The sequence below is a fragment of the Bos indicus genome, chromosome 4 (genome assembly GCF_029378745.1).
Source record: "Bos indicus isolate NIAB-ARS_2022 breed Sahiwal x Tharparkar chromosome 4, NIAB-ARS_B.indTharparkar_mat_pri_1.0, whole genome shotgun sequence".
NCBI lineage: Eukaryota > Metazoa > Chordata > Mammalia > Artiodactyla > Bovidae > Bos > Bos indicus.
In genome coordinates, this window is record NC_091763.1 from 23978094 (window position 1) to 24005152 (window position 27059).

General features: G+C 35.8%; 1 protein-coding gene across 6 annotated transcripts in view; it reads right to left on the minus strand.

Annotated features, from left to right (window-relative positions):
• The window catches only part of AGMO (alkylglycerol monooxygenase), a 408240-nt gene that overhangs the window by 110161 nt on the left and 271020 nt on the right, over window positions 1-27059 (minus strand). The window contains exon 13 of one of the 6 annotated variants that reach the window (XM_070787551.1): window positions 1-27059. This exon is cut by the window's right edge and continues 24160 nt beyond it. The exons of the other annotated variants lie outside the window; for them this stretch is intronic. The gene's annotated coding sequence lies outside the window, so the exon portion shown is untranslated. 6 annotated transcript variants of the gene reach the window in all.

The window sequence follows — 27059 nt, forward strand, 5'->3', positions numbered from 1 at the left end:
TTGCTTAATATTGGTTAAAATATATTAGTGAAAAGGTATCTTAGTTTTAAGCATTTATATTTAATAACAAGCAAATAGTTCAAGTCTAAAATCTTTAACAGATTCAAGAAAATAAAGCATATTTTTCAAACTATGTAGCAAATCACCAGCAAACTCTACTGAGATTAACGGTGTAACCAAGCTGGCATTTAATCATAGAGGAATAGACATAACATTTAAGAGTTATTTTTTCTTATATTATTAGAGCATATAGTATAAACTCACAACAGCTTGGTCATAACATGCTAGCACGATATTACATCGTGCTGTAATACCTATAATATTTTAATTACAATGAAACAAAAATAAAAACAGAAAAGCAAAAAAGTAAATTATCAAGTCTCATAATCCTAAAGTAATACAGTAAACAATTAGAATTAGTAATATTGCAAAATAAATATTCAGTTGCAATAAAAATGTGAACTAATATTTTAATACATCAATAATATCAAAATATAACAAAATTTCATTTTCAAAACAAAAGTATAAACTGCATGGGGATAATCCTAATAAAAAAGTGCTATATACCTAAAGATAATCTGCTATATACATAAAGCAAATATTAAAAATATTCCCTTAAAAATGTGTATAATTTAAAAATATATAATGGGGGATAGAAAAGCTGATTATTTTAAAGGTGTTGAATAGTTTCATATTTGTTTAGAGGCTTAAAATACCACTAAACATCACTGGAAGTTGTTTGAACTTTTACCAAGTGTATCTAAAGTTTCATTATGATCAACAAAACATGACAAATGGAAAATAATTTACAGTCTGCATTTAATAATTCAATATATGATAAAAAACATAAAAATAGAAAGTCAAGCTATTCATTCAAAAACTAGTACAACAATGATTATGAAACCATAATTTTAAGCCCATATCATAAATTTAATATCTAAATAAAATAATAATAAAAAATAATAGAAGAAACCATCATAAATTAAAATCTAATATAACTGAATTACTTTTTACAATCTCAAAAATAATAGAAAAACATCTGATCTTGAAAGCTATGGACATAATTATAATTGCAAGAGAAAAGATGAACAGAAGCTCACAGTTTAAAATATCTATTCTCCCATCTTTATTAAAATGTAACTGAAGTACAGCACTGTGTCTTCCCAGCTGGCCCTAGTGGTAAAGAGCCTGCCCACCAATGTAGGAGGCATAAGAGATGTGGGTTCAATCCCTGAATCGGGAAGATCCCCCGGAGAAGGAAATGGAAATCCACTCCAGTTTTCTTGCCTGGAGAATCCCACAGACAGAGGAGTCTGGTGGGCTATATATAGTCCATATGGTGGCAAAGAGTTGGACATGACTGAAGTCACTTAGCATGTATGCACACTGTCAGTTTAAGGTATACAAGTTGTTGATTTGACACATTTATAGATTGCAAAATGATCACATCTACAGTGTTAGCTAACACCGCCATCACATCACATATCTACTGGCTTGTGTGTGTGTGTGTGTGGTGAGAACATCTAAGATCTGTTTTCTTAGTAACCTTCAGGGGCTTCCCAGGTGGGGCTAGGGGTAAAGTACGTGCCTGACAAGGAGGAGACTTGAGAAGCGGATTCGATCCTGGGGTCAGGAAGATCCCCTGGAGAAGGAACTGACAACCCACTTCAGTATTCTTGTCTGAAAAATCCCATGGACAGAGAGTCCAGGAGGGCTATAGTTCATGGGGTTGCAAAGAGTGGGACCCGAGTGAATGACTAAGCATACAGCAACCTTCAAGTATAGAGTACACTATTATTAACCTAAAATCATCATGCTGTACATTAGATCCCCAGAACTTACTCATCTTAAAACTGTAAGTGTGAAAACTTTGACCAATATTTCTCCATTTCCTCTACTCTCCAATCTCTGGTAACTACTATTCCAGTCTTTATTTCTTTTATATTCCTGAAACATATATACTGATAGAAATATTGATAATATTTATGTCTATACTATCATAAATAAATGAATGTATTTATTAATTAGATAATATATTTTTCCAGTATATATGTCAAACTACAAACTAGGAAAATATTTTCAGAGCATAATATGTTAATAAAAGACTTGTATACAATCTTGTATACAAAATATTTTCAGTGCATAATATGTTAATAAAAGACTTGTATACAATCTTGTATACAAAATATTTTCAGTGCATAATATGTTAATAAAAGACTTGTATACAATCTTGTATACAAAAGATAAAAGACTTGTATACAATTCTCATTAATATTTAGAAAACATACATCACTTAAAAGATAAATGGACTAAAAAACTGACCAAAACAAAAGTACTATAAATGTCCACTTATTCACTTAAATATTTACTAAGCACTTGCTATAGGGCTTCCCTGGTGGCTCAGGGGTAAACAATGTGCCTGCAATATAGGAGAGGTGGATTCCATTCCTTAGTTGGGAAGATCCCATGGAGAAGAACATGGTGACGTACTCTAGTATTCTAGAATAGTCCAGGAGGGTCACAGAGTTGGACACAACTGAGTGATTGAACAACAACAAAGTACACACTATATGACAAGCACTGTTTTAAATCTGAAGAAACAGCACCAAACAAATAGGCAAAAAGTGTTGCCCTTATTCAGGAAGGAGAGACACTAAAAAGATGAGTAAGTGTGACTCTATTGGCAGTAATTGCCACGGAGAACAATTTAGGGAGGAATGACAGGAGATGTGGGAATGGGAAGGAGACTATAGCCTCCAACTCACAAAAATATGGTTAGAGAATGACAAGATGGTGTAAAATTTAATCCTCACTTTTAACACAATAACTTTGAATTAAAATAATACATAACTAAACCAGTATTTCTACCATCGAGTAATGTATGATAAAGGAGGCAAAAACATACAATGAGGAAAAGAATCTCTTCAATAAAAGATGCTTGAAAATAGGACAACTACATGCAAAAGGATAAAACTGGACTAAATATATCAGTATACAAGACCCTCAAGATGGATTAAAGATTTAAATGTCAGACCTGAAACTGTAAAGTTCCAGAAGAAAACACAGGCAGTATGCTCTGCTCTTTGGCACCAGTCCTAGAAATATTTTGGGGGAATCTATCTCTTCAAACAAAGGCAACAAAAGCAAAAATAAACAAACAGGACTAAGTCAGCTAAAATGGTTTTGCATGGCAAAGGAAATCATCGACAAAACAAAAGGCAACTTACTGAATGGGAGAAGATATTTGTAGAGATTTATCTGAAAATGGTTGATATCCAAAATATATAAAGTTACTCATATGACTCAATATAAAATAAAACAAACAAGCAACCCAATTAAAAAATGGGCAGAAGACCTGAATAGACATTTTTTGAAAGATGTACAGATGGCAAAGAGGCACATGCAAGATGCTTAACAACATTAACCATCAGGAAAATGTGAATCAAAATTACAATAAGATGTACCACCTCACGTCTGTCAGAATGGCTATTACCAAAAAGACAAGAAATGGCATGTGTGGGTGAGAATATGGAGAGAGGGGGAACTTGCACTGTTGGTGGGAATGGTGCTGTCAGTTTGGAAAATAGTCAGAGGTTCCTCCAAAAATTAAAAATAGAACTCCATATGATCTAGCAATTCTACGCCTGGGATTCTTCCAAAAGAACCAAGAACACTACTTAGAAAATATATATGCACCCCATGTTCATTGAAGTATTACTTAGAATAACTAAGGTACAGAAGCAATGTGTTTCCTTTGACAGATAGATGAATAAAAATGATGTGGTATATATATATATATATATATATATGTATATTCTCAACTCTAAAACACAAAAATGAATCAAATGTTGCCATTTATGACAACATGAATGAACCTTTATTTTACCAAGTAAAGTAAGTCAGAGAAAGACAAATGCCATATAATTTAACTTCTAAGTGGGATCCACAAAACAAAACAAATGGACAGACAAAACAAAACAGAAAACAGACTCGTAGATTCAGAAAACAAACTGGTGGTTGTTAGAGGGGAGGAGCGGGGAGGAAACATGAAAAATAGGTGAAGAAGATTAAGAAGTACAAACTTTCAAGTATAAAATAAATAAATCAAGGGGATATAATGTACAACATAGAGTATGTTGTCAATAACATTGTAATAACTGTATGGTGACAGATGGTAACTAGACTTACTATGGTTATCATTTTCAATGCATAAAAAGTATTGCATCTTTATTTTATACACCTATAACTAATATTGTATGTCAATAATAATACAATAAAATAATAATGCACAGATGTGAAAACACAGAGGTGAGTGTCCATCTCTTATATAAATGTATAATCTTATAATGCTTTCATAAAGTACAGTGTTATATTTATTACAATTCTTAAAAATGTTCATAAGATTTCATACAGAAATTCCAATTCTGGCAAGTTATTTGGAAGAAATAGTAAAGCCTATAAAAACAGCTCTTAGGAACCGCATACTCAGCACAGTTTAATGTATAACAATCAAAATTTGGAAGAAATTTTGCAAGTCCACATTCCATAAATAGGGGCTATTTACTCATAACTTTATGGCATCATTATATGCATATTTTTGTGATCATTAAATAGTATAGTGTTGAGTTCTGAAAATATACTGAAAATATAAACAATACAATGTTAATTGAATATCAGAGTATTATACTGTATATAAAATTTTCTTAATTTGTCTTTCTTATATACAAACATTTATGAATGGAATAAAAATATTTCATGGAAAAATACACAGAAATAAACTGATTTAAGAGGATAATATTTTTACCCAGAATTAAAAAATTTTGTAGTGAATGAGGAATCTCCACACTGTTCTCCATAGTGGCTGTACTAGTTTGCATTCCCACCAACAGTGTAAGAGGGTTCCCTTTTCTCCACACCCTCTCCAGCATTTATTATTTGTAGACTTTTGGATCGCAGCCATTCTGACTGGTGTGAAATGGTACCTCATAGTGGTTTTGATTTGCATTTCTCTGATAATGAGTGATGTTGAGCATCTTTTCATGTGTTTGTTAGCCATCTGTATGTCTTCTTTGGAGAAATGTCTATTTAGTTCTTTGGCCCATTTTTTGATTGGGTCGTTTATTTTTCTGGAGTTGAGCTGTAGGAGTTGCTTGTATATTTTTGAGATTAGTTGTTTGTCGGTTGCTTCATTTGCTATTATTTTCTCCTATTCTGAAGGCTGTCTTTTCACCTTGCTAATAGTTTCCTTTGATGTGCAGAAGCTTTTAAGGTTAATTAGGTCCCATTTTTTAATTTTTGCTTTTATTTCCAATATTCTGGGAGGTGGGTCATAGAGGATCCTGCTGTGATGTATGTCGGAGAGTGTTTTGCCTATGTTCTCCTCTAGGAGTTTTATAGTTTCTGGTCTTACGTTTAGATCTTTAATCCATTTTGAGTTTATTTTTGTGTATGGTGTTAGAAAGTGGTCCAGTTTCATTCTTTTACAAGTGGTTGACCAGATTTCCCAGCACCACTTGTTAAAGAGATTGTCTTTAATCCATTGTATATTCTTGCCTCCTTTGTCAAAGATAAGGTGTCCATATGTGCGTGGATTTATCTCTGGGCTTTCTATTTTATTCCATTGATCAATATTTCTGTCTTTGTGCCAGTACCATACTGTCTTGATAACTGTGGCTTTGTAGTAGAGCCTGAAGTCAGGTAGGTTGATTCCTCCAGTTCCATTCTTCTTTCTCAAGATCGCTTTGGCTATTCGAGGTTTTTTGTATTTCCATACAAATTGTGAAATTATTTGTTCTAGCTCTGTGAAGAATACTGTTGGTAGCTTGATAGGGATTGCGTTGAATCTATAAATTGCTTTGGGTAGTATACTCATTTTCATTATATTGATTCTTCCAATCCATGAACATGGTATATTTCTCCATCTATTAGTGTCCTCTTTGATTTCCAGCAACCCCACTGCTGGGCATACACACTGAGGAAACCAGAAGGGAAAGAGACACGTGTACCCCAATGTTCATCGCAGCACTGTTTATAATAGCCAAGACATGGAAGCAACCTAGATGTCCATCAGCAGATGAATGGATAAGAAAGCTGTGGTACATATACACAATGGAGTATTACTCAGCCATTAAAAAGAATACATTTGAATCAGTTCTAATGAGGTGGATGAAACTGGAGCCTATTATACAGAGTGAAGTAAGCCAGAAGGAAAAACATAAATACAGTATACTAACGCATATATATGGAATTTAGAAAGATGGTAACAATAACCCGGTGTACGAGACAGCAAAAGAGACACTGATGTATAGAACAGTCTTATGGACTCTGTGGGAGAGGGAGAGGGTGGGAAGATTTGGGAGAATGGCATTGAAACATGTAAAATATCATGTAGGAAATGAGTTGCCAGTCCAGGTTCGATGCACGATGCTGGATGCTTGGGGCTGGTGCACTGGGACGGCCTAGAGGGATGGTATGGGGAGGGAGGAGGGAGGAGGGTTCGGGATGGGGAACACATGTATACCTGAGGTGGATTCATTTTGATATTTGGCAAAACTAATACAATTATGTAAAGTTTAAAAATAAAATAAAATTAGAAAAAAAAAATTTTGTAGTGAATGAGACCATACAATGATCAAATTTAATCTCTCAACTAATAAAGTATTCTATATTGTGCCCAGATAATTTAGTTAATATCAGAGGATCACTCTCTACTAATATACACTTTTGTATAGCTCACACTGTCGCAGCCTCTTGACCCTGCTCACAGTACCCATCATATCCGAGTGAAACAGCTGTATTTTCACCTTCTTTTTAAACTGTTCCTCATGTCTCAAGTCATGTCTTAAATTCCCCTTATTCAATAGTAAAATTAACTATTAACTATTGGCAATTAGTAATAATAAGCATAGTAACAACAGCAGTGAAAACACATCATAAAAGGACTGTAATTGAGAGATTTACTAGTAAAAGTATTTTAACAATATTAATTCGGTATTAGTCCTTCTCTACCCCAAACCACAGAGTAGTTTTATTTCTCTTTTCCAAATTAGGAAACCAGAGTCAGGAAGGCCAAATAACTTGCCACAGCAACATGACTACAAAATTAGCTGAACTGAGATTTGTCCTTGGGCCTAAAAGAAGCCAAAACTAGGGTTTTGTGGTTTTTTCTCCATTTTTCCACATTACCATAGACTTCCTAAGATCTCTTAGATGGAAAAAACCTCTCCCTTCACTGTTTCTCAACTATATTTTGATCTTGCATACAGCATTGAGTTTACAGGCAATCTTATACTTTAGATACCTATGTCTTATGGTCTCATACTGCCAAGACATGTCTCTCTACCTCTGTCTCTCAGACACACATACACAATGTATCACAGAGGAAAGGACTTCCTCAGTAAATACTAAACTAACATAAAGCAAAACTCATTCTAACCTAACACTAGTCAGCTTCTGCTGTTGTTGCTGTTGTTCAGTTGCTAAGTCATGTCTAACTGTTTGCAACCCCAAGAACAGTAGCACACCAGGCTTCCCTGTCCTTCAGTATCTCCTGGAGCTTGTTCAAACTCATGCCCATTGAGTTGGTGATGCTACCTAACCTTCTCATCCTCTGTTGCCCACTTCTCCTCCTGCCCTTAATCTTTCCAGCATCAGGGGCTTTTTAAATGAGTCAGCTCTTTGCATTAGGTGACCAAAGTATTGGAGCTTCAGCATCAGTTCTTCCAGTGAATATTCAGTATTGATTTTCTTTAGGATTGACTGGTTTGATCTCCTTGCAGTCCAAGAGACTCTCAAGAATCTTCTCCAGCCCCACAGTTCAAAAGCATCAATTCTTCTGCATTCAGCCTTCTTTATGGCCCAACTCTCACATCCATACATGACTACTGGAAAAACCATAGCTTTGACTATACAGACTTTTATGGCAAAATGATGTCTCTGCTTTTTAATATACTGTCCAGGGTATGTGACAGGTTTTCTTGTTAGCATTTCTAATTCCAGTGTTCAAGGTAACATGGGCATGAAATCCCTGGAATATACCATCAAAACCAACCACACTGACGCAGGGCTGTGAAGAATGTGGAGCAGTGAAAACGGAAAATACTTTTAATACTTCTAAAGGAATAGAGTATATAAATCCTAGGCAGTGCTACATTTTACTATTGTAGTTATTGGCAATATGGAATACAGTTTTAAATGGACTTTTTTCAAGTCAAATATCTTAATAGACATGGAGCTATAATTGTACAGTGTGGTAAATTTTCAGCTTCTAATGACTCATGAAAGCTTGCCAAAACATGCAGATTTTGAAAGAAAAGGTTCACCTCTTTCCTGATTTACTACAGAGTGAATCACAGGCAAGCTAGTGTTGCTTTTGGCCAAGGACTTGAGGCTAAGACATATAAATGTGCAAAAGAGAAATATCTAACCAGCATATTCTCCTCCCTGGGCAACATTGATCTTATCATGTGAGAATGTACAAGATTTTCAGACAATTATGAAAGTATTTACTGCAGGAATATTTCCATGAAATCTTTTCACGTATGAAGAGAGAATTATATGCATTTAATGAGTTGACAGGAAAGTAGGAAAATATGAGTGTGTGAGCTTTGTGTAAAGAATAAATGATTGTTGTTCAGTTGCTCAATCATGTCCAACTCTCTGTGACCCCATGGACTGCAGCAAGCCAGGTCTCCCTGTCCTTCACCACCTCCCAGAGCTTGCTCAGACTCATGTCCATTGAGTCTATGATGCCATCCAACCATCTCGTCCCCTGTTGTTCCCTTCTCCTCCTGCCTTCAATCTTTCTCAGCTTCAGGGTCTTTCTCAATGAGTCAGTTCTTCACATCAGGTGGCCAAAGTACTGGAGTTTCAGTCTCAGCATCAGTCCTTCCAATGAATATTCAGGACTGATTTCCCTTAGGATTGACTCATTTGATCTTCTTGCAGTCCAAGGGACTCTCAAGAGTCTTCTCCAACACCACAGTTCGAAAGCATCAATTCTTCTACACTCAGCCTTCTTTATAGTCCAACTCTCACATCCATAGACAACTACTAGGAAAACATCCCTTTGACTCTATGGACATTTGTTGCTTCTTGACCTGCAAATAGATTCTTCAGGAGGCAGGTAGTATGGCCTGGTATTCCTATTTCTTTAAGAATTTTCCACAGAGAATAAATTTTCCACCAAGAATAAATGCTAGACATTGAATTAACATGAAATTCAAATGAACAGGAAGGCTTTTCCCATTGGTTAAATATTTATTCTTAGGGGAGGTGCTAAATTCAATGTTGAAAGTAAATATTTTAGTCCATTTTTAAATATGACTCTTTTCCAAAGGACCTAGCTTAACTCAAGACAAGTCAAGAAAACAGCCAAGTACATTTGATATGAAATATTTGGGTAAATCCATAAAAAGAGCATAAAGATTCATATCCTGTGAGCTTCTGAAGAATACCTGTTTAAAGCTAAGAAACAGACCTGCTACATATAAGAATTATTTTGGCAAACAATAAGCTAATTAATATTCCATATATGATGCGATTAATGTAATATACATTGTTGTTTGTTTGTTTAGTTGCTAAGTTTTGTCTGACTCTGCGACCCTATGGACCCTAGCCTGCCAGGCTCCTCTGTCCATGGGATTTCATAGGTAAGAATAATGAAGTGAGTTGCTATTTCCTTTTTCAATAAAATACATTAAGGATATTTAGTAAGTTCAACAAACACTTTTTAACAAGCTAGCCCAGTTCAGTTCAGTTCAGTCGCTCAGTCATGTCCGACTCTTTGTGACCCCATGGACTGCAGCATGCCAGGCCTCCCTGTCCATCAGCAACTCCCAGAGTTTACTCAAACTCATGTCCATTGAGTTGGTGAGGCCATCCAACCATCTCATCCTCTGTTGCCCCCTTCTCCCACCTTCAATGTTTCCCAGCATCAGGGTCTTTTCTAATGAGTCAGTTCTTTGCATCACGTAGTCAAAATATTGGAGTTTCACCTTCAGCATCAGTCCTTCCAATGAATATTCAGTACTGATTTCCTTTAGGAGGGACTGGATAGATCTCCTTGCAGTCCAAGGGACTCTCAAGAGTCTTCTCCAACACCACAGTTCAAAAGCATCAATTCTTCGGCGCTCAGCTTTTTTTATAGTCTGACTCCCACATCTATACATGGCTACTGGAAAAACCATAGCTTTGACTAGATGGATCTTTGTTGGCAAAGTAATATCTCTGGCTTTTCAACAAGCTAGCCCACTGGCTTTAATTGTCCCCTGTAATGATTTTCCTTCACACTGCCCTAGTTACTTAACATCTGATAAATTCTATCTTATAGTTATTTCCTGTCTCTTTCACATTTTTCTGTTATCATTGCCACTTATTTCAAGCTATAGCCTCTTTATGCTAATGAGAATTAAAGTATGTTACTACTTTTTTAATTGAAGTAGTGTTATATTAATTTCAGATATATAACATAGTGATTCAATATTTTATAAAGTATACTTCATTTAAAGTTATTACAAAACAATGTTTATATTTCTCTGTGCTGTAAAATACATCCTTTTTCTGCTTATTTCATTCATAGTAGTTTTTTTGGTCTCAATTCCCTACCCTTGTCCTGCCCCTCCCCATTCCCACTCCCCACTGGTAACCACTAGTTTATCCTCTATAGCCTGTTAAATGTTATACTTGCCAGCCATCTAGTAGAGCAACACTAACATTTTAATTTGGGGCTTGAAACTCTTCATGACTATTGACCTGAAATGCAAATATGAACTTAGGGTTCACATCCACTATGACTTTATTCTTGTGCACTTATATACTTCATCACTTTTGTCTCACTCAGATTGAACTATTTTCATTTCCCTTGACTTCCCAAGATATTTCACACCTCATGTCTGCTTTTGTCATTGTCCTCCAGGCCTCCCTACACTGCTATGTCTATTCATCTGCCAAGGCTCAAGTCAAGTGTTACCTCCTCCTCTTGTAATTGATCTCTAGCTATTTTCTCATCATCTCCCCAAATTGTTAGGTTCTTCTTCCCGTGTTTCTTTTTAAGATTAACCAGACCTGAAATTCAAAACCTGTTCCTTTTACTTATGAGTTATTTATGTTGAGCAAGTTAATCTCACTAAGCTTTAGTTATCAGATTTATATAAAATCATACCATATGATATGTGTAGAATTGTTTTGATGAAAGAAAAGTACATGGTTTGGAGAATATCACTTCTTTTTCTCTTTGTTCTATGCTCCCTGTTCATGATATTACTTTAAAAAGTACTTGTCCATTATTTTTCTTGGTGTCTTCAAATAGATGGAACTTTTTGAGAGAAGAAATGTGTATTTCTCATATATGTATCTCAATATATAATCTAGGACTAATAATAGCTGACACCTATTTCTAATGTAAGCATCTACTAAGGGCTAATATTACACTAAGATTTTATGGATTAGAAGTATAAATTCACAATATCCTTTGCTCTTGCTTACAGATAAGAACATGTCCAGAAAATATGGATAAACCATGCTATGAGGAAGAAAGCCATGAATATTATTAAATAAACATTGATAAACACTGGCAAATACTCCATCCTCATAGAGAGGAATGGGGAAAACAGAGGTGGAGGTAACTGAGTAGGAAATGAGGAAGATTTTAAGAGATTTGTAGCATTTGAATTTCTGGTTGGAGAGGTAGGATTTGAACATAGAGAAATCCAAGAGGTAATAGCAGAAATAATGTCAAATAGAAAGGAAAAACTAAAAGCACAGTGAGGAAATTCTGGGCACTTTTAGTTGCTAGCAAATAGGTACACTTGTTTAGAATTCATGGTAGTAAAACTGGTGAGTGTCTCTCATGGACACTAGATTGGCACCTAGATTGACAGTTCAACAGCTTAACCAGATTTGGATATGCTGAATGCAGGGTGTATTCCCAGGCATAGCAGCTGCATGACAGGATTAATTTATCACAGTGGTATTGACATTTCCAATGACATAAAACAGTGGCTGATACAGCCATTGTTCATTATTAATGGAGGTGAAGAAAATTTTGTAATTGTCAAGAAAATAGTTCTGTACAGTTATCCTAAAATCCTTAGGGAGTAAAAGCACAGAAATCATCTTCAGAAGAAACAACTTATTTTTTCTTGCTGGTATCATTTAAATATAACACTCACAGTGCCTTCAAGATTGAAGAGGAACAGAACATGACCTCATCTGATGAATGGAAGAAGCTATTTTTCTACCACTAACTGGCATGAGAAAGAGCAAAACTCCTGGAGGAAATTAGCAAATCTTAAAGGTGTGGATGACATTCTGTAGTAGTGTTTGTCCAAAAAAAAAATGACACAAATTATGGCACTGAACTGTAAAGCCAAACAGCGGCAGACACTCTACTCTCTCCGTGGCAAAATGCACATTTTTCCCCAGAGTTTAATTTCTAAACATGCCAATGTTTAAGTGTGAGTTTGTAGTATATTCCAAATTACACTAAGGAGTCAGTTGAATCTCTCCTCTGATTTAAACACACACAAAGAGAAATTTTCCACTGGAGAACACAGGAAAACAAATTCTTATGTTCCCAGAAGTTATTGTATATTTAATAAGTCTTTCCCATATTTACATTATTTTACTGATTGTATGTATTTGTGGGTGACATTAAAAGTGTCATTGATAGTAATTTGAATGCAGACAGTGAATGTAACCACAAAATAAAGGCAGATCATTTTTTTTTAAATGCCAGAGTAGGACAACCAAAATCAAGTAATTCTCATAACATGATCTAAAAACAATCTAATAACTGGCAATTGAAGAATTTATCTTTCTCTCAACATCACTAATTATTAGAGAAATGCAAATCAAAACTACAATGAGGTACCACTTCACACCAGTCAGAATGGCCATCATCAAAAATTCTACAAACAATAATTGCTGGAAAGGGTGTGGGGGAAAGGAAAAACTTTTACACTGTTGGTACGAAGGTAAGTTAATAGAACCATTGTGGAGAAAAGTATGGAGGTTCCTTAGAAACCTAAAATACAACTACTGTATGACCCAGTAATCCCACTATTGGGCATACACCCTGAGAAAACCATAATTCAAAAAGACACATGTACCGCAATGTTCATAGCAGCACTATTTACAATAGCCAGGACATGGAAGCAACCTAAATGTCCATCAACAAAGAAATGGATAAAGAGGATATAGTGGATATAATAATGGAATATTATGACTCAGTCATAAAAAGGAACAAAACTGTGTCATTTGCAGAAACGTGAATAGATTTAGACTCTGCCATACAGAGTGACTTCCCTCATCACTCTGTGGGTAAAGAATCTGTCTGCAGTGCAGGAGACCCAGGTTCGATATCTGGGTCAGGAAGATCCCCCGGAGAAGGAAATAGCAACCCACTCCAGTATTCTTGCCTGGAGAATCCCATGGACGGGGGAGCTTGGTGGGCTGCCATCTATGGGGTCACAAGAGTTGGATGTAACTTATCAACTAGCCCACATACAGAGTGAAGTAAGTCAGAAAGAGGAAAACAAATATCATATATTAATGCATATGTGTGGAATCTAGAAAAATTGTACAAATGAGCCTATTTGCAAAGCAGAAATAGAGACACAAATGTAGAGAACAAGTGTATGGACACCAAGGCGGGAAAAGAGGAGGTGGGGTGAACTGGGAGGTTGGGATTGACATATATACACTGCTGCTGCTGCTGCTGCTGCTGCTGCTAAGTCGCTTCAGTCATGTCTTACTCTGTGTGACCCCATAGACGGCAGCCCACCAAGCTCCCCTGTCCCCGGAATTCTCCAGGCGAGAACACTGGAGTGGGTTGCCATTTCCTTCTCCAATGCATGAAAGTGAAAAGTGAAAGTGAAGTCGCTCAGTCGTGTCTGACTCTTAGCGACCCCATGGACTGCAGCCCACCAGGCTCCTCCGTCCATGGGATTTTCCAGGCAAGAGTGCTGGAGTGGGGTGCCATTGCCTTCTCCGCATATACACACTACTATGTATAAAATAGATAACTGATGAGAACCTCTTATATACCACAGGGGACTCTACTCCAGGCTCTGTGGTGACAAACAGGGAAAATATGTTTGCATATAACTGATTCGCTTTGCTGTACAGCAAAAAACTAACGTAAGATTGTAGATCAACTAAACTTCAATTTTTGGAAAAGGAATTAATCTTTACAGATGAATATTTAAGCAAAACACAGAAATGAAATCAGGACTGACTTATCCAGTAGGTATAAGAGCCACAATGCCAAGGGCCCAGGCTACTTTTAGGGGGTCAAACAAATGTTTTAATTTTAATGTTTTTAAGTCAGTAAAAATGAATATAATAACATTTAATATATAACAATGAATCCATCCTAGATTATATTCATTTTACTATGAGCACAATTGTAAAATATAAATTTTTAAGAATTTTCTTATGGAAAAAGTGGTGCAAGAAGACAAAAGAACCCATGAAAGTCAGAATGTAGTACTCCATGAATTCTAGTACTGAAAGGAGGAAAATGATATTAAAGAAGAGGATACAGAGAGAGCTTCTCAACATTTCATGTAATATTTTATTTACCTAAAAATATTAAGCAGATGGGGCAGAATGAGATTTGATAAAACTCTTTGTTTACTTAAACACTTACTCTGTTTTCTCCATCATTTTTTAAAATAATTCACAATTAAAATGTTAATAAATGATCCTCTTGATTGAATGAATTATTTGCTACTTATCATTAGATTGTTTTAAGGGTAAAGTTTTAGAATGTCCCTTTAAGACAAGCTGTTAGTTTTGTCTCCATAAATATTTTTCATCTCTCAAACGAAAAAAATTTCTTTGGAAAGAAATATTTCATCTCAAGAGAAATATGATTTTAAATTATAGAATTGTTCTTCTAAACCCCCAAAAAATGAAACAATGAATTTTTTGAAAATCATGTTGGTTATGGATTTTTTATAGAGTATTACTATTCCCTAATAAAATCAGTATGGTGACAAAACGTATGGGGTATTTTTGCAAGATTTCCTCGTTTTAAAATGTATTATTTTGTTCCAACTTCAGAACTTAATAAAAACAAACTTACATTTTCCATCTCTTTTACATTCCTAAAAGTTATTTTAAAATTAAAATCACTGGAAATAAGAATAAAAAACACATAAATCAAGTTGACTGGTACAGGGCTTTCAGTTCAGCAGTAGTAACAGAACAGATATTTATTTTCCAATATATTGGCTTATTTGAATTAGAGTCTATTTTTCATAGACTGTAAGTTCCATGAAAAGAAGCCTTTTTTGTTTTGTTTTGATCATTGCTGTACCTTCAGAATCTGAAGCAGTATCTGCCATGTAAATACTATGTTTTCAATTAATATATGTCAAATGAATCAATCAACTAGGATTGAGCTTCATAAAGAAGACAGGGTTCAAGCCATGAAATTGTTATTGACAGGAATAATTTTTTCTGCCCATATACATTCTTTCTTGACTATTCTTATGAAAGATTAAAACAGGAGAATTATCTATATGTTTCTAATCAGTGCAAAACATCTGGCATCCTTGATTGTATTAGAAGTGAACATTTGAAGGACCTTAAAAGACAGACATCGGGGATATTCAGTGAAGAAACTGGAAGAACGAACCTCACGGGAAGAACAGAAGTAAGTACATTCTTAGAGCTACTTCTCAGAAGACAGCTCACAATGCAGATGGTTATGCGAAAAGTGCAGTCCACAGATGGTATTAAGGCCACAACACCAATGCAGAGAAACTGCTGGATAATATAGGCGCTTTCAGAATTGGACATTCCAGTTTAAAAAAAAAAAAGAAAAATGAGTATCTGTGACCTACAGCATATTCTAAATATCAGTTGAGGTTTTTGTTTGTTTTGTATTTTCTTTTTATATTTAAAATACATTAGATAGAAATAAAGATCAGTCTTTTCTCAACATTGCGCTAGATTAGTAGCAAGATGAATGATGCCTAAGTGTGTGTTTGGCAGCAAACGAGGAAGAGGCTGGAAAAAAAATAAAAAAGGAAGGGGTGGTGAACATCTGGGGTGGTTTCTTTTCTGTGAAAAGGAACAAGGTCATATCCCACCCAGTGAGAAGAAGTGACCCCCTCAAAAATGTAAGTGATCTTGCCTGACCTGTGACGCGAGCAAGAGGATGACCTCGGCTGCCTCACTTCAATGTGTGTTTCTTGTTAGGAAAAAAAAAAAGCAGGAGAGTTGTGCTCTGCCGTAAAAGAATGTGCGGGGTAGGAAGGTGCTGAAAAGCAGAAGAAAGAAGTGGAGCGTGGGGAACTTGATGCAAGCTATGGAAAAAATGGAATACTAAGTCAGATCCATCTTTTAAAAATATGAGGTAAAAAAGATAAAAGAAATATGTGTATATGGCACTTCCCAATACTCAAAGCAATATGCACACAGGCACACACAGAGCTTCTTTTTGTTCTTTGTTTAATTGTGGGAATCTATTCTTTTTCTGATAATGTCTTCTGCTTAACATGAAAATAATGATCTTTTACCTGGAAGGGAACAAGGTCATGGGCATGTCCCTAATAGCTCAAAATATCTAACACTATTTTCTATGAACTCCCAGAGTCCCAAGTCTAAAACATAAATACAGGTTCGTTCAACTTTCAGTCCTTTCACAAATAACAATACCAAGCCAACACCCATATCCAAGGCTTAACAATACTATCCTCAGGATTTTTTTATTCTGTAAAACAAGTGGGCTCTTTGCTCAAAGTAGCTAAAAAATCCCCACAATATATACTAAAGGAAATTTAAATGGCTTGACTTACATAAACTCCTAACGTTTGTTTTATCTTTTAAAGCTTCTTTCATCCCTTTCTCCTCTCCGGCCCTCTCTACTCCCTCAATCCCCTTGAGGACTTTTCCACTGAGTCCCATTTATTTAAGTAAGAATGCACCCAGCGAACAGCTGTGGAAGCGAAGTGCTGGACTGAGGCATATGGCCAAACCAGGACAGAAACACTGGGTACAATATTAAATCTACTGGTATAAGGACAGCCAAACAATTTTGACTTCTCAATTAAACAGTGGTGATTCAGTGTTTGTAAATACAGGGGAGATTTTACAATAGAAGGATTGGGTTTTTTTTTCCAATTATTCTATAATAAAGATCTTACTTATTCAGATACTACTTATGAGTCAGAGATTCTGTTTATCTATTTCAAAAGCCCATGACTGAAACTTTACTGGGCCATGATGTTTAATAGTCCAGTGAATCCAAAGAAACAGAAATTTTCATTTTTTTAGGATGCTGCCTGCAGGAACTGAGATGAAACTCTTAATCAAGTTATTCAAACAGAGCTGAGAAGTGAGATGTCTTCCCCCATCCCCCCAAATATTCTTATGGAAATATGAGGCACTGTTCCTCTTTCACTTACACAAAGCACCACCATTTAATAAGAAAGTCAACTCTGGCCAATGATTTAGCTAAACCCTGGGAAGCACACTGGATAACAATTTCCTCTCTCTTTCCCTTTTCCTCTGGGATTCCCTCCTGAAATCTTGAGGCAGAGTGAGCCAGCTGACATTCAGTAGTGTAAAAGAAATGCAATATTAAAAGTAGGGAATTGTTTGGAAACATACACATTTTTACTAAGATGTTACTGTCCAGTGACACGTGGTTACACCTATCTTAAGTAATTATTCATCATCTCATCATGGATGTCCTGCCACATTCTTTCTTCCCCTTTCCTTTTTCGCCTTATGCTCTTGCTGTTCTCCACGAGAGGGCAGCCAGGGGCAAGGAGAAGACAACTCGGTTAGCAACTCTGGTTTAGAAAAAGCAACTTGATAGGACAGGAAGTAAAAAATATTGTCTACATCCAGATTTGAGGATTATCTGCAGATTTTTTTTTTCTCTTCTTCCATAGCCCTTACTCTCTTTGATATCTCCCCCAATGGGGACTGACATTTATTGAAGTAAATTGAAGTATTTTCTGTGTGTTTGGGTTCACTAGTGAAACATGAATGATCAAAGTTCAACATGTTGCATCAATTTCTTTTCACCTGGCAAGATGGGTGATTATGCCACTTTTTAAATCTTGTGATTTTATAGTTATTTCCTTTGACTCAGACTGTTACAGTAAATAATTCTTAATAATAATTCCCAATTTTATTCTCAGGAAAATTGCTTCAAAACTACATTCCTGTATACATGATCTGGATTATATATATATATGTGTGTGTGTGTGTGTGTGTGTGTGTGTGTGACTTAGAATTTGAAATGGTGATCTGGATTTTACTTTAGATATGTTAATTTACTGGCATACCTTAGTTATACATAATATCTTAATTTTTCCACTGTGCTATTGTAAAACAGTGACTGTAGTTCTACAGAAATCATATAGAAGATTCTATGAATTACACTTGATTTCCTCTATAAAAAATACTAAAAATGCCTAATACGTGTATAATACCCCATCATGGTACTATGGGTATATAGATGGGCTGTAAGAAAAAGTCATTTTTTTTTAAAGATTTTTTTTTTCACCTTAAAATTCTGAGTGACAAAATTTTAAAGCAGCAACAATCAAAAACCTGCAAGTATCTTATTTTTTTAGAAATTCATAATAAAATAATCTTTGTGAAAATTAGAAGAACTGTAACTTTTGATAAAACCAAGTTGTTAAAAATAATCAGAAAGCTACTTGAATTCATCCCTTTAATTGCTTTAATTAACTTACTTCCATTACTCATTCTACATTTTCTTTTACATCATATTATACTCATCTTAAATGGAACAAAAATCTTTTGATATGCACTGACATTGACTTCATTAAAATACAAAGTTTTGACAGAGAAGGATTTTCTTATTCCATACTAATAAATGGAGGGTTTTGAATTTCAATGGCTGAAAGGAAGTCAAATTTTAGTTATATGAATCCAGCGTAACTTCATTCATGGATCAAAAAAGACCTCTTGGGGCTTACAAAATCTTTATTATTTTCGAGCTACAAGAAATAGTTTGGTAGAGAGCTGGATAATGGAAAACATATTCTGTTCCGATCAGTCCACTTTGGGGTGCTTTCCAGCTGTGAGACAGTCTCTCAAACTTACAAGTTCTCCAAAATTCTCCTTGGCCAAGAGCCCAAATTTACTTATAACAGAATATGACTGTGTAAAAAAAGCATTACAAAATATAGCAATTTTTGTTACCTTGCTAAAAAGTTAAAATGATTTATGACACTGTTAAGGACTGTTAATGCTTCAAATGGTTAGATCTTAATGTTTAGAATTAGCACAATTTAAATTTTCACCTACTATTTTAGATCGTATTAATTCTTGTAGGCAGAAAAGTATGTTCCCAAACTACCACAGCACCACATTAGAAAAGGGCTAATGGAAATACATGTCATACATTTGATGTGTAAAATATTATTAAGGTAAGTTATAATCACCATAACAAAGATAATGAATATTCTTTATATAAAATAGTTCACCATTTCTAAATGTATAAGTTACAATTATGAGAAATAAAAGGCACTAAAAAGCCCATCAAATTTGGGGGAGTTTTGACATTAAAAGCTACATAAATGTCTACATTTAAACTTATTCAAACATGAAACAATGATAAAATAACTTCAAAGGAAAAATATAATAATTTTCAGTTTGTAATTACACACTTCTTTCATTCATTGCTAATAAGACAAACCAACCAGTAATGATGACGAGATACATATATTATACTATCTAAATGCTTGTCCCCTAACTCTAGTAATCTTGTGAAGAATAAAAACACAATTTATATTCCATCACAATGGATTGCTTTGGGATCCTAAAATTTAGAAATTCTTCTCTGACATGACTTGTCTTCAAACTGAACCCATTTATTTGGAGAAAACTGAATCACCCATTTTATCATATGGTAAAAAACTAAAACAGGTATATACTTTTGCTTATAGATATAATCGAAAATCTAAAAGTGATAGTGACAGTTTCTGATATAAGACTGTTTTCTCAGTTGGACAAAACAATTTAAAATCTAACACGATATAACTTTAATTTACTTGTTTTGAAAACTAATGTGGATGTCTTAAAATCACTAATTTATATTAGACTTCTTTTTTCTTATGACGCCTACAAGAAGGAGACATTGTAATTATCTAATCATGTAATTGCATCAAACTGAGGGACAATAAAACATTTCCCAAGGTGATTGCTTCTATGCAGCTGGTTGCAATTACCACCTTCAAACTGACACCTAAATCTATACCTCCAGGCCTGACCTATTTTCTTGAGTTTCAGACTTGAAACTGTGATTCAGGTATGTCATAGGTATCTCTGTATAAACATGCCAACAAGTAAACTCAGTATTTTTCCCTTCAAATCTTTGCTTTTTCCCAGGTCCCTATCTCAGTGACAGTAAGAACTTACCACTTCTAAAATTTAAGAGGCTATGCAAGACTCCTCATATATCCCCCACTTCTGACTAGTTAGTAAACACGCCTGAGAGACTGTCTTTTAAATCTATTTCTAGTCAATACTATTTATTCCCAATGCTTAATGCTTCAGCCTACTTTAATTCCTACCTTCTAAATATCTAGAATTTCCTCACAAGACCCCATGCCTCCAGCCTTGCTTGCTGCTTTTCTCACTGCTTCCCTCCTGCTCTCCATCCATCACCCACAAGATACCAGAAGAATCTTCCAAAAGAGCAAATCCACTCATGTCAACTTCTCCAGTTAAATCTCATTTCTTCTTGTTAACTACAGAGTAGGATAAATTCTGCTTCTCGTGTTATGTATGTCCTCAACTCATCATATCCCATTCACTCCTCACACACGTACCCACCACTTCAACAGCTAGGACATGGAAGCAACCTAGATATCCATCAGCTGATGAATGGAGAAGGAAGCTGTGGTACATATACACAATGGAGTATTACTCAGCTACAAAAAGGAACACATTTGAGTCAGTTCTAATGAGCTGGATGAACCGAGGGCCTATTATACAGAGGGAAGTAAGTCAGGAAGAGAAAGACAAACATTAACACAGATATATGGAATCTAGAAAGGTGCTACCAAGGAAACTACCTGCAAGGCAGCACGTAGGCACAGACATAAAGAGCAGACTTTGGGGCTCAGTGGGAGAAGCAGAGGGTGGGTGATTCAAGAGAGTAGCATTGAAACACATGCATTACCATATGTAAAACAGATAACCAGTGTGAGTGTGACCTATGACACAGGACACCCAAAGTCGGTGCTCTGTGACAACTTGGAGGCATGGAGTGGGGAGAGAGGTAGGAGAAGGATTAAGGATGGAGGGGAGACACATGTATGCCGATGGCAGATTCATACTCATGTATGACAAAAACCATCACAATATTGTAATTATCCCCCAATTAAAATTAATTAATTAATTTAAAAAATGCATTACTCCCTAAATATACAAAAATTGCATAACTTTGCACATGCTTTCTTCCTATTTAAAAATGTGTTCTCTTTCACTTCTTCTGCTCAATTGATTCTCATTTTTCTTCTATAAGCCTTCTATAAGCCTACCTCATTTGATCAAGTTTACCTCATTTGATCAAGTTTATCTCATTTTCTGAACTACCAGTCAAGATTGGAAGGAAGCAAGGAAGTGAAGTAGCTCAGTCATGTCCAACTCTTTGTGACCCCATGGACTGTAGCCTTCCAGGCTCCTCTGTCCACGGGATTTTCCAGGCAAGAATACTGGAGTGGGTTGCCATTTCCTTCTCCAGTCAAGATTGGACATACCTTCTATTCCAATCCTGAAGCATCCTCTTAATATCTCCCTAAATCCTAGAGTTCATCACCCTGCATAATAATTGTTTTTTCATTTACATGTATCAATGTACCATAAGCTTCTTAAGGATAAAGTTGATATCTTTAAATGCATTTTCACCAGAGCTTTTTATAACTCAATATATTATAAATCATAACTCAAAATGCTAAACAAAATCACAAAAGTACTTCTTGGCTAAGCAAAGCTCTTTGATATTCCTGTATCTGTTGATAATCATATTATTACATCACATATAATGAGAATATAATAAACATGATATGCTTTATCGTTTATAGAGAATTTCACATAACTCTTGGAAGCAGGAGATTCTTTTTATACAGATTTTGCAGATAAAGAAACAAAGTTTCACATTATTTAAGTAATTTACCCAAAGTCCTTCAGTCAGTGTATCGTAAAATCTGTATTTAACCCAATTTTCATTCAATTTCAAAAATCACTGTCTTGCAGTTGGTCACAGAGAGTGACTGGCTTAAATACACAACTTAAAAGCTTACCATTTCTTAATATTAAGCAGCTTTACTATGCATTCCATTATCCCAGATACTAGACTGGAGTCACGGGCTGAAACAGCCACATCCAGCAAAATAGTCCATCAGCAGCATTCCCTCCAAGCAGTTATTTGTCAAATACTCAGGATAGAAGAGACACAGTCTATTCTAGAAAGGCAAGCCTTGCTAAAAATCCTTAGGGGGAACACGTTAATTGCAACTGCAGGCACACGTTATAAAGAATTATCATTACCCTCCCTGAGCTGTTTTACAGCTCAGCAAGATGAGAAGAGCCAACATTTTTTCCATAGGAGAACATCTCCAAATTTTGGAGTAGGTACTAGCAAAAGATGATCAGCAGAGGGGAAATACTTGATATTCTCTTAACATCTCTGTAATAGTGATGATCTTCAACAATACCAAAGAGCTATAAAATAAACTTTGTGGATTACAGGGAACAAAGACAACTTTAAGGGGCATTGTCCCAGCCACAATGAGAGGTACCTTTTTTTACAGCTCCTCCTCCTCAGCATAAGATCTCATCTAGCCAGTTTAAATCAGGTACTGTTTCTACTGAATTAAAAATTTCATATTCAAAATGTTAGAGGAGGGTCTTTTCATTACTATAAGTTATGATAATATTCTGTGAGCATATGCATGGGTATATAGGTTTGTGTGTATGTAGCCTCTCTAAAATAGAATGTTAAAGAGAGAAGGACCTTAGTTATTATATTTATTCTTTACCATTTTAGAGATAATATGAAGAAGACCAAGAAGGACTCACTGACTTGCCTGAGGCCCCTCAGCAAATGATCATCATTCTATTTAATAAACAGCCTTCCCTATATTTAATAGCCATTGTCACACATTGGAAAGTATACTTGACTCCAGGATCAGTAATGAGGTTTAATTCTCCCAAACCCACTTTTGCAGGTTTCCAAATTAATGCTAAATAAATCTACATTCCTTCAACTTCATATAAATTTTATGATGAAACATATATATCATATGCTTTCTGGAAGGAAATCTTTGCTCATCATGACTTGTCATAGGATCCTGCCCTCAAGGTCCTCACATGGTCGGTGCCAGTCCTTTTAGGATTAGCAGCTGCTGTGAGCAGACACATAGCAGGAACACTGAGTAACTTGGCACACTTTAAATAGATCGAGTTTGGTTTGAATTTAAAGAATAATTTGATATAGCAATGTTATTTAAACAAATGTAAAACCTCTCACAAAAATATATAGGAAGTAAGTGGTCAAAGCTGTGGTTATTTAGGTTTTTATTTGCTAAAATATCAAGATAATATTTTTAGCAAAAATTTCCATTCCTTTCTTAGGTATAATTTTGGAGGAAGGGACCAGTTAAAATTTCAGTTTCTATCACTTTGCCAGAAATAAGCATATTTGGTAACCATTTGAAATATTTTTGTCTTTGAGCCTCAAACCAATAGAGGTTTAAGGTAGGGAGCATCAATCACTAATACTATAACAAATTGGTGTAGACAAAATGTCCTTATTTTCCTTAGTATCATGCTATTTCACTATAATATTGCTTTAATTAATTCATGTGTAAAGTAATCAGGAATATGGAGACAGTATCCTTGTTATTTGTAATATTTACACCGTTTATAAACAAAATTGAAAGCTTCTATTTCTGCGAAGATACAGGATATTATTTTTCTATTACTGTTGTTATAAATTAGCACAAATCTAGTTGTTTAAAATAACACAGATTAATGATCTTACAGTTATGGAGGTCAGAGGTCTGAACTGGGTCTTGCTGTTCTAAAATCAAATATCTTGGCTGGGCTGCTTTCCTCTCTGGAGGCTCTAAGGGAGAATCCGTTTCCTTGCTTTTTCCAGCTTCTAGAGGCTGCCCACATTCTTTGGCTCAAAGCCTTCTTCCATCTTCAAAGCCAGTAACAACCAGTTGAGTGCTTCTCACATCACCTCACTCAGACTCCCCTGCCTCCTTTCACTTTATAAAGCCCCTGTGATTACACTGGGCCCACCCAGAGAACTCAGACTAATGTCCCCATTGCAATGTCAAATAATTAACAACATTAATTGCATGTGCAATCTCAATTTTTCCTTGCCATAGCATATAGCTTAGTGTTTTCATAGGTTCATGAAATTGAAGGACTTGCTATCTTGGAAGGAAGGCTATGATATACCTACACAGTATATTAAAAAGCAGAGACATTGCTTTTCGAACTAAGGTCTGTATAGTCAAAGCTATGGTTTTCCCAGTAGTTAAGTATGGATGTGAGAGTTGGACCATAAAGAAGGCTGAGTGCCAAAGAATTGATGCTTTCAAATTGTGGTGCTGGAGAAGACTCTTGAGAGTCCCTTGGACAGCTTGGAGATCAAATCAGTCAATCTTAAAGGAAATCAACACTGAATTTCATTGGAAGGACTAATGCTGAAGCTGGAGCACCAGTACTTTAGTCACCCAAGGCAAAGAGCCAACTCATTGGAAAAGACCCTGACGCTGGGAAAGATTGAAGGCAATAGGAGAAGAGGGTAGCAGAGGATGAGATGATTAGATAGCATCACTGACTCAATGGACATGAATGTGAGCAAACTCCAGGAGATAGTGGAGGACAGAGGAGCCTGGCATGCTGCGGTCCATGGGGTAGCAAAGAGTCAGACACAACTTAGTGACCAAACAACAACAACAATAATTCATAGGTTCTGGAAATTAGGACATGGTCATATTTAGGGAGCTATTATCCTGCCTACAACACAATGTTGAACAACTCTGCCACTAAAAGCAATTATGTGCTTTCTCTCTCTCTATTATATATATACATACACATATATATACACACACACACACACATATGTAATTTTTTTTTATTCCTTGGTGGTTCAGATGGTAAAGAATCTGCCCACAATATAGGAGACCTGGGTTCAATCCCTGTGTTAGGAAGATCCCCTGGAGAAATGAATGGCTACCTACTCCAGTTTTCTTGCACAATAATTTTTTTAAGTATTGAAGAGTAAATGAAAGAAGTAGAGAACCTCAAACTCAAGAATTTGGGGCTGAAACATCTGTCATGTATGAAACATGACTGTTTTTTGACATCCTCATTTGGGTGAAAGGGAAATAAATGAAAATCCAAGAACCATGCAAGTTGAGGAATCTAACAAAAAACCAAGTGATCTCATCTACATTTCCACACCAAGACACCAGAAAGAAAATTGCTTAGGCCCTGAGCAGAGGTGAGAGGAAAAGTTTTTTTCTCCTTCTCTTTCAAGAAGGTGCAATCGCAAGCCAACCTGTGCTCAGATAGGCAGCAAAGTATGTATATAATATGGGACCAAAAAACTTGTCTCGTTGAAACTACAGACCTAGACAGACTAACCACTGTATAGTCAAAGCAGACACAAATTCTCTCTGGAGGAAATCACTCATTTTAGGGCCTTAATGTATCACTATATACACACACACACACACACACACACACACACACACATACATATTTATATTTAAAGGTGGTGACCAACATATATGAAAAGCAATCAAGTTTGGAAGAAAACAAAGCATCATAAATAGAAGACTTCCCTGGTGGCTCAGATGGTAAAGCATCTGCCTGCAATGAGGGAGACCCAGGTTTGATTCCTGGGTCGGGAAGATCCCCTGGAGAAGGAAATGGCAATCCACTCCAGCACTCTTGCCTGGAAAATCCCATGGATGGAGGAGCCTGATAAGCTGATAGAGTCGGACACGACTGAGCATAAGTAGAAATAAACACAAATAATAGAAAGTTGAAACAGACCTGTTGAAATTACCAGACAGATATTCTAAAAGAATATCTCCTTTTGCCATATTGAAAAAAAATGAAAGATACATTTGGAAATATTTGCAGGAAATAAACTATACCGTAATACATTTTAAGAAAACAGAATTCCTGATAATAAAAAAAAATACAATAACTAGAATTTTTAAACTCAGCAGATGGGTTTAATATCAGATTATAAAATCAAATTAGATACACATGGAGAAAGGGTTTGTAAACTGTTAAGAACATTTTATCTAAATGTAGTACTGGGAGAAAAAATAGATAATTTTTTTTTTTTTTTGAGAGAAAGGGAACTTATAAGACGTGGAAAACTGTGAGGTCTGCTGCTGCTGCTGCTAAGTCGCTTCAGTCGTGTCCGACTCTGTGCGACCCCACCAGGCTCCCCCGTCCCTGGGATTCTCCAGGCAAGAACACTGGAGTGGGCTGCCATTTCCTTCTCCAATGCATGAAAGTGAAAAGTGAAAGGGAAGTCTCTTAGTCATGTCCAACTCTCAGCGACCCCATGGACTGCAGCCTACCAGGCTCCTCCATCCATGGGATTTTCCAGGCAAGAATACTGGAGTGGGGCGCCATTGTCTTCTCCGATGAGAAGGTCTAACATATGTTTAATCAGAATTCCAAAAAGAAAGGAAGGGAGAGTTGAGTAGAGGCAGTATTTGAGTTGAAGGGATGAAGGCTGGAGATTTCCTATGTGCTCAGTTGCTCAATTGTATTCAACTCTTTGACACCCCATGGATCTAGCCTGCGAGGCCTTCTGTCCATGGGAATTTTTAGGTAAGAATACTGACCCAGGGGATCTTCCTGACCCAGGGATTGAACCCTCATCTCTTGTGTCTCTTGCATTGACAGGAGGATTCTTTATCGCTAGCACCACCTTTTCTAGCACTGATATAAAACACAATTTCTTAGTTTTATGAAGTCGATGAATGCAAAGCACAATAAATAAAAAGAAAGCC